General features: G+C 35.7%; 1 protein-coding gene across 1 annotated transcript in view; it reads left to right on the forward strand.

Annotated features, from left to right (window-relative positions):
- LOC129281386 (HEAT repeat-containing protein 6-like) overlaps nucleotides 1-13652 on the forward strand; it is a 35143-nt gene that overhangs the window by 21251 nt on the left and 240 nt on the right. The window lies entirely within an intron of this gene.

A 13652-nucleotide genomic window follows, 5' to 3' on the forward strand; every position in this document is an offset into this window, starting at 1 on the left:
TGGCAGGAAAACACTTGAATATTCGGGCTGATAGAGACAGGCCTAGTGTGTTGTGGGACATGTGTGTCAATATCCTGTAGGCTATATAATGTGCAGTATCATTGACTAGTTCTACCTGGAAATACTCAGAACTACATGTAGTACTTGCACCTGCTGTTGGATTTGATTGGCACATTTAAAGGAACATACATGTATTTTAAAGGACCATACATGTATTTTAAAGGACAGATCTGTCTCCCAAACCAGCTGATATGAACGAAGTAAAGAAGTATTAGGCAAACATGTAGCACTGATAGTTTCATCCAAATAATAATATAAAGATGATGGTTTCAACTTCGCTTGCTTGTATTTTTACAAAATGAGTGAGGTACAATGTAGCTGATGATATCATACTAATTTCTATTTCTCTTGTATTAAATCATATTATATGAGTGAAAAATTCAGTTTGCATAGATGTGATGGTAAAGAGGGTAGATGTACAACAAATCATTATTAATTATGATTTTACATTCTCCATGAGGAATCAAATTCAGAAACATTTCTTGAATGGAGATCTGCCCTTACTGGTGACACTATTAATGCTAATTAATGTTTGTACGCTTTAAGCAATAATTAATTATATTACAAGTAGAAGTGAATAGAATTATGTTTCAAATGTGTTTGGTATTGCATTCCCATGGTAATAGCATATTTTGACAATAAATCAGGGAAGAATCTTGCAGAGCCAAGTACTTCCTCAGTTTTTGTTAATGTCCAGGAGACTTTGCACACACATTCGCTGGTCTTGGAGTGAAGAAGTGCAAGACTCATTTTTAGCAGTAGTAGTAGTAGTAGTAGTACTAGTAGTAGTAGTAGTAGTAAGCTTGTAACTGATTTTGCAATCGGCAACCGATTCCATTCGATTTCACCACAATCGGCGATCACTTGCCGATCTTCGATCATGCCCCTTGAAGGAAAAAATCGGATATAAAAAATCGGCGTAGATCTAACGTTAGTTACAGTGCGTGATCGTTCAGAACATATTTCAAGATTGTTTTTGAGGTGCTAGCTATTTAGAGGTCGCATTATTCAGGGAGAAAGACGCGGTATTATCTCTGACGATGTTTACGAGGATATATTATATATCTTCTCTTCCACCTCATGGTGATAGCAGATGCCGCCGTGAAATTTTTAAAGGTCTAATTACTGACGGAGATCACTGCGCTACTCTCTTACATCGTTTATGATGATAGACATCTTCTCTTCAACCTCGTGGTGATAGCGGACGCCGCCGTGAACTTTTAAAGGTCGTATTATTGACGGACATCAGTGCGCTACTCTCTTACATCGTTTATGATGATTGACATCTTCTCTTCAACCTCGTGGTGATAGCGGACGCCGCCGTGAACTTTTAAAGATCGTACTACTGACGGAGCTTGTTGCGTTACTTTCTTACATCGTTTATGATGATAGACATCTTCTCTTCAACCTCGTGGTGATAGCGGACGCCGCTGTGAACTTTTAAAGGTCGTATTATTGACGGAGTTCACTGCGGTACTCTCTTACTCCGTTTATGATTATATACATCTTCACTTCAACCTCGTGGTGATAGCGGACGCCGCCGTGAATTTTTAAAGATCGTACTACTGACGGAGCTCGTTGCGTTACTCTCTTACATCGTTTATGATGATAGACATCTTCTCTTCAACCTCGTGGTGATATCGGACGCCGCCGTGAACTTTTAAAGGTCGTATTATTGACGGAGTTCACTGCGGTACTCTCTTACTCCGTTTATGATTATATACATCCTCTCTTCAACCTCGTGGTGATAACGGACGCCGCCGTGAACTTTTAAAGGTCGTATTATCGACGGACATCACTGCGCTACTCTCTTACATCGTACGAGATCAAGAGATCATTCCAATAATTCTAAATCGCTAGCACCTGACATAAAATAACTTATAAAAGATGTCCCGCCGATGACATCGACCTGTGATCTATGAGAATTATTTTCATTTTATTTTCCTTTGCGACTTTGCTCGGAAGATGCATCATTCGTTTATCTTTCTAACAAGTGGAACGCCTCTGGAGGTCTCGCCTGCATTACGCGATTTAATATAGCAGCAGTGCTAACTTTGAAAACTACTATAAAATAATCATTCACAAAAACACCATTCATATAATGACATAATACCACATTCATTTGACCATAAATGACATTTGAACGGTGACTTAAGACTTGTCAACCACACCCATGTCCACATTTCATTCACTCTATCCATAAACTTTCAAAGTTATGATGGCAATTCAACAATTACCCCAACATGGCCTAAGTTTATTGACCTTAACTGACCTTTGACCTTGGTTTTGTGACCTGAAACTCACAGGGGATGTTCAGTGATACTTGATTACTCTTCTATCCCAAGTTTTATGAACTAGATCCATAAACTTTCATAGTTAGGATGGTAATTCAACAAATACCCCCAACATGGCCAAAGTTTATTGACCTTTAATGACCTTTGACCATGGTCATGTGACCTGAAACTCGTACAGGATGTTCAGTGATACTTGATTACTCTTATGTCCAAGTTTTATGAACTAGATCCATAAACTTTCAGAGTTAGGATGGTAATTTAACAAATACATGTACCCCCAACACGGCCAAAGTTCATTGACCTTAAATGACCATTGACCATGGTCATGTGACCTGAAACTCGCACAGGATATTCAGTGGTACTTGATTAACTTAATGTCTAAGTTTCATGAACTAGATCCATAAATTGTCAAAGTTATGATGGTAATTCAACAAATACCCCCAACTTGGCCAAAGTTCATTGACCCTAAATGACCTTTGACCTTGGTCATGTGACCTGAAACTCAGGCAGGATGTTCACTAATACAGTACTTGATTAACCTTATGTCCAAGTTTCATGAACTAGATCCATAAATTTTCAAAGTTATGATAGTAATTCAACAAATACCCCCAACTTGGCCAAAGTTCATTGACCCTAAATGACCTCTGACCTTGGTCATGTGACCTGAAACTCGAGCAGGATGTTCACTAATACTTGATTAACCTTATGCCAAAGTTTCATGAACTAGGTCCATATACTTTTTTAAGTTATGATGTCATTTCAAAAACTTAACCTTCGGTTAAGATTTTGAAAATAATTTTCCCAACATGGTCTAAGTTCATTGACCCTAAATGACCTTTGACCTTGGTCATGTGACCTGAAACTCGGGCAGAATGTTCTGTAATACTTGATTAACCATATGTCCAAGTTTCATGAACTAGGTCCATATACTTTCTAAGTTATGATGTCATTTCAAAAACTTAACCTTAGGTTAAGATTTGATGTTGTCGCCGCCGCCGCCGTCGGAAAAGTGGCGCCTATAGTCTCGCTCTGCTATGCAGGCGAGACAATAAAAATCACTCATTTCATTAATTGAAAGGCAGTAACACCTCAAAACCCTTTTAAAACATGTTCCAAACGATCGCGCATGTTAAGATTTTGAAAATAATTTTCCCAACATGGTCTAAGTTCATTGACCCTAAATGACCTTTGACCTTGGTCATGTGACCTGAAACTCGGGCAGAATGTTCTGTAATACTTGATTAACCATATGACCAAGTTTCATGAACTAGGTCCATATACTTTCTAAGTTATGATGTCATTTCAAAAACTTAACCTTAGGTTAAGATTTGATGTTGTCGCCGCCGCCGTCGGAAAAGTGGCGCCTATAGTCTCGCTCTGCTATGCAGGCGAGACAATAAAAATCACTCATTTTATTAATTGAAAGGCAGTAACACCTCAAAACCCTTTTAAAACATGTTCCAAACGATCGCGCATGTTGCCGACTTCCATTCCAATGCATTCGTCTTTGTGACTTTCTCAGGAAGATGCGCGCGACCGCAAACAAAATTTTGATGTATTCCTTTGTTTTTAAACATATTACATTGCCGATTCGATTTTCGATTCGATTTTATAAGCTTAACTGCCGATCCGATTTTCGATCTGATTTTTGATCCGATTTACAACATTAAGTAGTAGTAGTAGTAGTAGTAGAAGTAGTAGTTGTGGTAGTAGGAGTAGTAGGAGTAGTAGGATAGGAGTAGTAGAAGTAGTAGTAGTAGTAGTAGTGGTAGTAGTGGTAGTAGTGGTAGTAGTGGTAGTAGTGGTAGTAGTGGTAGTAGAAGTAGTAGTAGTAGTAGTAGTAGTAGTGGTGGTAGTAGTGGTAGTAGTGGTAGTAGTGGTAGTAGTGGTATTAGAAGTAGTAGTAGTAGTAGTAGTAGTAGTAGTAGTGGTAGTAGTGGTAGTAGTGGTAGTAGTGGTAGTAGTGGTAGTAGTAGTAGTAGGAGTAGTAGTAGTAGTGGTAGTAGTGGTAGTAGTGGTAGTAGTGGTAGTAGTGGTGGTGGTGGTGGTGGTGGTGGTGGTGGTGGTGGTGGTAGTAGTAGTAGTAGTAGTAGTAGTAGTAGTAGTAGTAGTAGTAGTAGTAGTAGTAGTAGTAGTAGTAGTAGTTGTTATATCAGTAGTAGAAAGGAAGAAGAAAGAGGAGGATTACTCCTACCAGTAGTAGATCATGTAATACTAGTTTTATCTTTATCATTTCAATCAATGTGCAGTGAGACATATATCACAACTTCCGCTTCATTCATCTTATTCTGCTTCATTTATTTTATTCACTTTAAGTATCAGATTAATCCAGATACAAGTTTGTTAGACTGATTTTAATGGACCAACACCTTGGTGTGATCTAAGTGTTGTAAATAGGTTAATCCTGTTAATTTAATGTTGCTTGCGCTGATTTGGATCTAGAGGTTTGATGTTTCCTTCATGACCAACAGAGGTGCAGTGCTGTAAATGAATTCAAATTGGGTTTGTTAACTTCAAGTCAATGCTTCACCCTGTGTATGCTGTATGTGATCATTAGGGCCAAAATGAATAATAAAACTTGAAAATAAACTTTGAAACGAAGCAGTAATAAACTATGTTGATTTTGTAATCTGTTGATTTCAAACTTGATGTAATTTTTATTTTAATTTGCTGATTATTGTTTGGTGTCCATGTAATCGTCATTTTCAAACTTTCATTAAATTTGGATTTAATTACTGCTTCGTTTTCAAATAGTTTGGGGGCGACCTCCAGGTTTGCTGTTTCAGGTGAAAAGAAGGTAAAGAACTTGTATGAAGCACTAGTAAGCAATTGATAGCCCTGTTTACATTTGTAATTTTAACTTCTGCATTTTAGTGACCATTGGATAAAGGAGTCTTTTAATGGTGAAATTGTGAATGAGATACAAAAATGGTTGGAGCTAAAAAAAATTGGGAAATGCCAAAAGAGAAAATGATTTTGTTGTCATAGAAAGTGAAACATCATGTATTCCATGAGCTTGGAGTATCCCAGCGATTTTACAAATTTCATTTGATCTTGAATGTTACCATGAAAACAAATCAGAAAGTTTGAGACCATGGATGTAATCAGGAGCTGAATTTTAAAAGTTACAGATTTCTTTTTCAACTTATATTAGTAATTAAAACAAAATAAATATTGAATATTAATTAAAGTATTTAAGTGACATGAATAAGAAGCCTGAGATCCGAACATGACTTAAAAGTGTAGCTTATGAATGTGAAATCATAAGAGCATTATGTATTGATAGGTTTTCAGTCTGTATGATAAATTGGTTTTGAATTTAAAAGAAGCAAAATGTGAATACATAAAGATTACTATGCTTTAAATGTAAACAAATGTGTCCATATCTTTAAATTATATATGAATATTTTATAAATCATGTTCTCACCAATATCTGTTTTTCCAATATTTATTTCAGTTAATTAAAACTTAAGTATTCCTGCCTTTTACATCGACTTTCATGAGATTAAGATATTCCTGAAACTTCTTATGGTAACACCCTGACAATGAAACAAAAGAACTTTTTGCTCAGTGTGTGATTGTGCGAGAGAGATCCATTCAGATTCCTCTTAAGTCTGGATATTTATCTTAATCGTCTGGGGAATCCCCTGAAGGCATCCTCTTGGAGGGGCGGGGGGCTGAAGGAACAAGACTGAAGAAGAATCTGAAGTGGGTCAACACCCTCTCTCATGGCTACCAATAGAAAGTGGAAACACTCCGGGGTATAAAGCTCGGTGGGAGAAGCTGCAGAGATCAGCTGTAAATTACGCCACAGCTGTCATGTTCGTCCACGCACTCGTCCTGCGATAAGCATCTCATCTGGTAATGTGAGATGCCGCGAGCGTGCGTGAGGACTTTCACCTCTCGTTCCTAACACTGTCTGCAAAGATAGGAATCAATGCAGTTTCCAAGAGCAAGACTGTGCAAGATGAATGACTTTAATATTGGCCTTTTAAGACAGTCTCTGTGAAAATCGTGCATTTGAAAAGATTTGCTCTTGAGTTTTATTTGTTCCCCTCAAATTGCCAGAAAGATTGATTTCTGTAACATTTAATTATATATGGTGAGTGCTTATTGACTACTTGTGACATTTAATAATTGTGATGCTGCAGATTCTGCTGGATGCAATTATTCTTCTTAAGGACGTTCCACAGTTACAGTGAAATCTATGTCATTTTCACCAAACTTTGCACACAGATACTTTAGCACCTGAATATTCCAAATATGCAAAAATGAATATGGGTCCTTGAGCTTGAATTTTTGCTATAGAGCTTCAAAGTTCACCCAAATGGATGTTCTTAAGAATTACGCATTCAAAAGAATTTTGCATTTTTAGACCTCACGAGATCACTTCAATGAGTTTGAATCTCTATTACTCAGTCAAAATCCATTAAAATTTCATCAAATTTTGCAAAATAGTTAATAATTGTGTCCTTAAGATGGAGACTGTATTTATATTGCTATTCTGTTTGCTCTTTTGAGTCTAACAGGTGTGAAAGGTAACAAAAACCCAATCTCAAAAATGTGAAATTTCAATAACAAACTTGAGAAGTGCAGTGAATGCTGCACTTTATTCAAAACTGATGTCACAATTTCACCAAACTTTGCAAAGTTGTAGAGGAAGGTATACCTAAGAGGTGCAAACATTAAAACATAGGGGTTCACGTGCTTATTTTCAAACTATCAGCAATTTTATTAGGGGCAAATGTGCTTTTAAAACACCAAAAACATGCCAAATGCTTTGTATCTATGTGATGAAAAATTGCAAACTGCTCTACCATTTATTCAAACTCGGGGTCATATTTGTCATACTTTGCAGCACTGCAGAATAAAGTATTTTGAAATTGTAGAGGTAAAAAAAAAAATGTCCATGGAAAATTTCCAGTTTATTAGCTTCATAAACTAACACATCGGATGTGCAGTTCGAGTGCAGATAATGAGAAAAATCTGCTCATACCTACAGCTGATTAATCACCTGTTCATCCATTGTGACATCAGCACGCAGCGTGTAAAATATGCGCAGGTAATGATGCACAAAAACATAACTGTGGAACGTCCTTAAACACACATTCTTTCCCCTTCCAATACTTGATTGGATGTTTGTTTAATAATGACATTGTGATGTATTTGTATTTGATTTATACAAACATGCTAAAGGCAACACTTGTCTCAGGCTCCCAGAAAATGCACTTAATATGAGCAACCTGCATAAATCCAGTATGCAGGAAACGATATCGATATTTACGCAGCCACACTTCGAAATATGTGGTTAAGCATTGCACGCATAAACTACATTTCATGTACTTTGTTGATGAAAATGGCCAGGGATCAGGGTCATCAGTTTTAAACTATGAACACATTGTTTTTAATGTACAACTCTATATATTCATGATATCTCTTTAAAGCTTATTTATTACATTTCAGTTTTTAAGGCATAGTTTTTTAAAGCAGGATTACACTGTATAGTAATATATAATGGACCTTTATTAATTATTAAAAGTCATTTGAACTAGACAGAAAATGTTATGGGGATGGGGGGCATATCTTGAGGATAATAATAACATAATTTTTGTATACTAGTATGTGCAACATGATTACATTAATTTGCACTTGACTATAGTTTCCTTCAGGAGCTCACTGTTAATACTCTATCCATATCTACCATAGATCACTCAGTAATGTTCTTCTATGTCATGCACAGATCATGGATGAATAACATCATGGCCCTGGGGTAGGGGTGCTTGGGAGTTGTTTTTTTGTGTGTGTTTTTTTTTTGCTTGTCAATTTTTTCGTGGCCAAATTCACCTTCATTTGGGAGTAAAGACATTTTATTTTACCTTGACCACAATATCTTTCATTTGGAAGTGAAAACCTCTTTTTTTCCTTGACCACAGTATCCTTCATTCAGGAGTGAAAACCTTTATTTTGTCCTTGACCACAATCTCATTCACTTGGTAGTGAAAACCTTTTTTTAGGGGGGGGGGGGAGATGTCACTTTTTTTCTTAACAAAGCATCACCTCCTAAAAAAATCCATGCCTGCATTGAAAAGTATGAATAGATATGTACTTTTTATAGGAAGTCTAACTGTGGCTTACATATTTTGCCACAGAAAATTAAAACATATAGTTAACATGAGAAAAAAGGATTTCGCCCTAAATGCCATCAACCACTGCCAATGATCAGTACATTTGTAAATTTTCCATTTGCTTTTTTTTCTCCTTGATGTTTACTTGTAGGGAAATACGTCCTGAGCATGGTGGATTGTAGGTGTTAATATTCGAGTGTGAAAGGGGGCCCCTTTCTGAGAAATGCAACCAGTCAGACCATGATGCCTGACCTATGTAATATCCTGTGCGGCTGAGATTCAGATTCACTCAATAAATATTGGTTCATTAAATCGACCCACAGAGATTCATCCATCCTTTATTACCCCTCATCCATCCTTCTCCCAGTACCCAAGACGAATCGGATGAATATTGTATTGAGAAGGCACAACCTAGTTCCACTTAACCTAATGAATAGGAATATTTATCATAATTCAACAAAATTTATCAAATTATATGAGATTGAGTGTGATGTCACAAAGAGCAACAAGCCTGCTTTTAACTTGCTTTAGAGCAGTTTGATGATGGAACAATGGGTCTGCTCTAAGTTATCAAAAACTCATTTTTTTCGAAAAAATAAAGATATTGACAATAATGATAATAATTTTTGTGAATCACATAATACATGTATGTACATGGTATTGAATGTCATGCAGCAAGGAAAAGAAAAGATAAAACCCATTTTGAGAAAACAAACAAGATTTTTAATGGACAATAGATTGCATTTGAAATATATTCTTGCAAGAAATTCAAAGTTTTAAAGAACTTTCCTTTGCAAACATTGTGTGGATTACTTTTAGGAGGAAAAGTAAGTAATAATAACAGTTTTGGAAATTGATCAATATTTTTTTCTGTGTGACACTCATCTCATATCGAATTGATAGGGAGAAAACAAATACATTAAAGCTTCCCATGTCATAACTCTTGCAATGAGTTTTGAGTTTTGACTATCTTCTTGTGTTAAAGTATTATGATATATGATGCGCAGAAAGATCAGCACTAACATGTCTCCTGATTGGCAATATTTCACTTTATCAGGAAAAAAAAATCGACTTAAAAAAAGTAGGTTGAGGGTTGATGAAAAATTAGGAGTTAAGTATCGTTGTCATTCATGTGGTGCAGGGGTAATGCAAAGATTTATGGCTGTTATATCCCTTCCATTGTTTATGTTTGCAAGTGTTTACAAATCACTTCTCAAGTGCTTGCCTAGCCTTAACTCGTCTAACATGATTAAAGGAAAAATTCACCCTGATATTAAGTTCATTTCTGAAAAGAAAGGCATAAGAAAATAAGATAAAAATATTGATAAAGGTTTGAAGGAAATCCATCAAAGAACAGGAGGGTTATGAATTTTCAGAAGTTTGAGTTTGTGACTTACATTGGATGGCTTTCTCGTCTGGCATGTAATAGGAATTCCACTAACTCCCATTTCCAATGGAACATTTAATTTCTTTGAAGCATGCATCAAATAAGAAATTTGATGCATGTATTGTATACCTTTATAATTATCCACAGATTTCCATTGATGCCATATCTTCTATCAGAGCACTTTGAGGGGGCAACAAATTTGGGGAAATCGCTCATAATTTTGATGATGATAATCTGAATAATCTAAATCTTCCTATTTTAACTCTTTTAGGTACATGTTTTAGATGTTGATTAATTTGTTGGGATTTACTTCTCATCTCACAGTTGATGTATTGTGCTGTATCTTGATATAAATCGGCACATGACAATTTTTATGTATTTTGTTATTTTCAAATTAATTTATTTCATCCATCGTTAACTACACATGATATACAATCTGAATAATTTACATCAAAATCAATGAAGTCAGTGATGGTTTCAAGAAAGCAAAGCGTACAGAAGTGACCACCAAGTTCAAATACAGAAAATTGTATTAAAACAATACAATTACACATCGCTACTGTTGGTCTTTTATGATTTTTTCATGTGCATCTATTTCAAACTACACATAATCTTACTCCACAGGGGAAAACCCCTCCCACATAATTCCGTCTGAATGGCAGATCCCATATTACTCATTTAGTGTTCACTTTTATTTGTATGCATTGAGTTTATGATTGGATTCGTATCCACTATCGACCTTCTTTCATCAATAGGTAAGATATTGGACTAGAACAGGATGATGATGATCATAATTCTTCCTACCCCAATCCTCTTGGATAGTGGGTAGAGAAAAATTCATAACATCCGATCCCCTATCCTATTCTGAGATTCTGAGAGAGTCATTTTATTTTCATAAACCTAGAAGATATTTAACCACAGGAATATACATTTATGAGGCAAGATATTCTAAGCATAATTCAGAAGTATCCAGTCAACAAAGAGTAATTGTCGCTTGCTTGATACAAGACAAATTCATTTATATATACATTTTCTACTATGAAGGAGGAAATCTCTCAGCTCATGTTGTGATGTTTCTGATGGGCATGAAATATGAATAAATAAATATTTTTGCAGTATGGAGGGTGCAAACCATTGCATAGTATACAAATATACCAGGCTTTGAGTAAGTATTGGGGAACTTGTTTTTCCGAGGTTAGACTGGCATTACTATTTAACTTTTTATTTCACTATTACAATTTAATTAATAGTAATTTTACCGGTACCTTTATGCTTTGGAAATCAAGGCCTGGCATATTTGTTTTATATCCTACTTTTAATAAGTTAAAACAATAGATCTTGATAATCTAGTTCTTGAACTCATAGTTCATCCTTTTTTAATCTGAACCTAAATACAGATAACGCGCTACGCTGACTGAGCTACTTTTCCTGAAACCACGCACTCAGCGGAACGCAGATTAGTGCCTGCACCGTCCCTTCATGGGACTTGCCCGGTATAGAGACACCTTGCTGATCGGTGCGTCCGAGTCTCCGAGAGATTGCATGATCTGTGACGTCAATGGTGGAATAGTGCACTTTTCCATCATTGACGTCATAGAATAGTAAATTTTCTTCGGTTGGCATTTCATTTTCAACATCATCGCAAAATACCGAGAATAGGTTTGGTCACATGGTGCTATTCAAACCAATCAGCATACAGGATTTAATTCATATATATATATATATTTATATTCTTCATTTCCTTATGAAAAGGAGACATGTTTCAGTGATTTTTTCTCAGTAGGTGGTCTGCAGCCCAGAGTACCCTGAAACTTGTCTGCAGCATAAGTGGTTATATTCCTGGCAAACTAATAAAATCCCTAGAAACAAAGAAAAGGAGCTACCAATATTAAAATAATTGCTCCCATATGTCTTCTTGTGAAAAAGGGTTTTCAAAGGTGCATCATTGTTTTTATATGAATTTGTATAAAAATATTATGTTGATTCAGGTATGTTCAAGGGGAATCCCAGATATGTCCTCCCATAATAAGATGTGTGCATGGTCTTCATGAATGTCTTGAGTATGACAAGCCTAATATGTGTCTCACTCTCAATAATTTTGATATGCAATAGCTGAAATTTGAATAATTTTCCTTACTAGTCTTGTGAAATAATTTCTATATAAGATATACTCTTTCATTTCATATTTCGGGGGTTCAATATCACTTATTAAAATGAAAATGAAAGTTTTCATAGGTTTTAATATAGTTCTCAGTAACAACATAATCAAGTTACAAGGGAAAATGAATAAACATGACATCATATCACCATTGTAAATGGCAATGGTCATTCAAGAGCAAAAAGAAAAAGTTCAATAGATGCGTGCTCTCTGGCAGGCACTTTCCACTACTACTAAGTCATCTGGCATTAATAGAAGCTACATCAAATCTTGTCATATATATTTAACAGGGTTATTTTTCCAGCTGATCTTGCTTAGCTTTTACATTACAGTTTTGAGTCCTCCCTATTGGCTTTATACACCAGATAAAGCTTGTCAAATTCTTTATTCCATATTAATTTCATGTGAATATGCGATCTTTATATCCATCAACATGAAAATATGTTACCTGTTCAGCCAGGTTCCCCCCACCAGATCTACTAAACTTAACACCTTACATTCAGTTTTCCAGTTTGTTCAGTAGCGGGATTATAAAGAGGGTCAAATTCACTTTTTCACATCGTGAAAAGAACACCCTCAGCTCCACAATTGGTGCAGTGTGTGAGGGTGGTTCTAAGGTTTTTTTTGTGTGTGTGTGTGTGCCAAGATTTAGATTCATGTAGGACCACTCTACCAATGGCTCTGGCATGCATTGATGACCTTTAACTAATGGTCTGGTGTTTTTCAAAATAGTCAATTGTTTTCTGGCTTCCGCTCTCAATGTGATGTATTCATTGGACTAAGTGATGACAACCGAAGAAGAGCCGTTATCACCACCCTTTGTTATAATGCCATCTGAGAATGATGAATGCCAAAATTAGAGGAAAAGAACTGGAAAATAGTTTTTCAGTACTTATGAATAATAGATTATGTCAAATCTTAAACTGCCCTACATGTATATGGACATTTCCTGTCATGATTTAGAGGATTTAATCAGTCAGAACTCAAGAACCCTGGATAAGATATTTATAAGGTTGCGTTGACGACAAATCCATAACAGACATTCAGCATCCTTGCTTGTTGTCCAGGTTTGGTTTATCTTATGCTCAGTACCCCTTTTCCATCTATTATTAAACAGCAGAGAAGCTCAGCTTATACTCGTAATCTATTCTTCTTGCTAAGATGAATATTTAATGCGATCATGTTTTGATCTTTAATTCTAGTAGTCTTCAGAGGATATTACTGAATTACAAGCATAACCCTTTGACTACATACTTATTCCCATAGCGGGTGTTTGCTTGGTTTGTTTTGTTTTTGTTTAATACAGGGGCCATTCATTTCTGTTATTCAGCAGAGGTCCTTTCATGAAGGCCTGTTTATGAGTTGTGCATGACTTAACTAAGACTGGTGTATGGTGTATTTTCCCTGTTATTTTTCAACGAATTAGGACTCGGTTTCTTATAACCCATGTCAAATTTAGACAAATATAGACTTTAACATTGAAGTGGATAGTTAGCAACAAGAATATAAGACATTTGGTCTGATTTGAATTGATAATGTTGATTTGCTCCCAATAACATTTATCAATTTTTTTCAATGTCATGTATAACTTATTCAAACGGCTTTAAAAAATACTCTGGGATTAAGCT

This window comes from Lytechinus pictus, chromosome 2, assembly GCF_037042905.1.
Source record: "Lytechinus pictus isolate F3 Inbred chromosome 2, Lp3.0, whole genome shotgun sequence".
In the NCBI taxonomy this organism is placed as follows: Eukaryota; Metazoa; Echinodermata; class Echinoidea; order Temnopleuroida; family Toxopneustidae; genus Lytechinus; species Lytechinus pictus.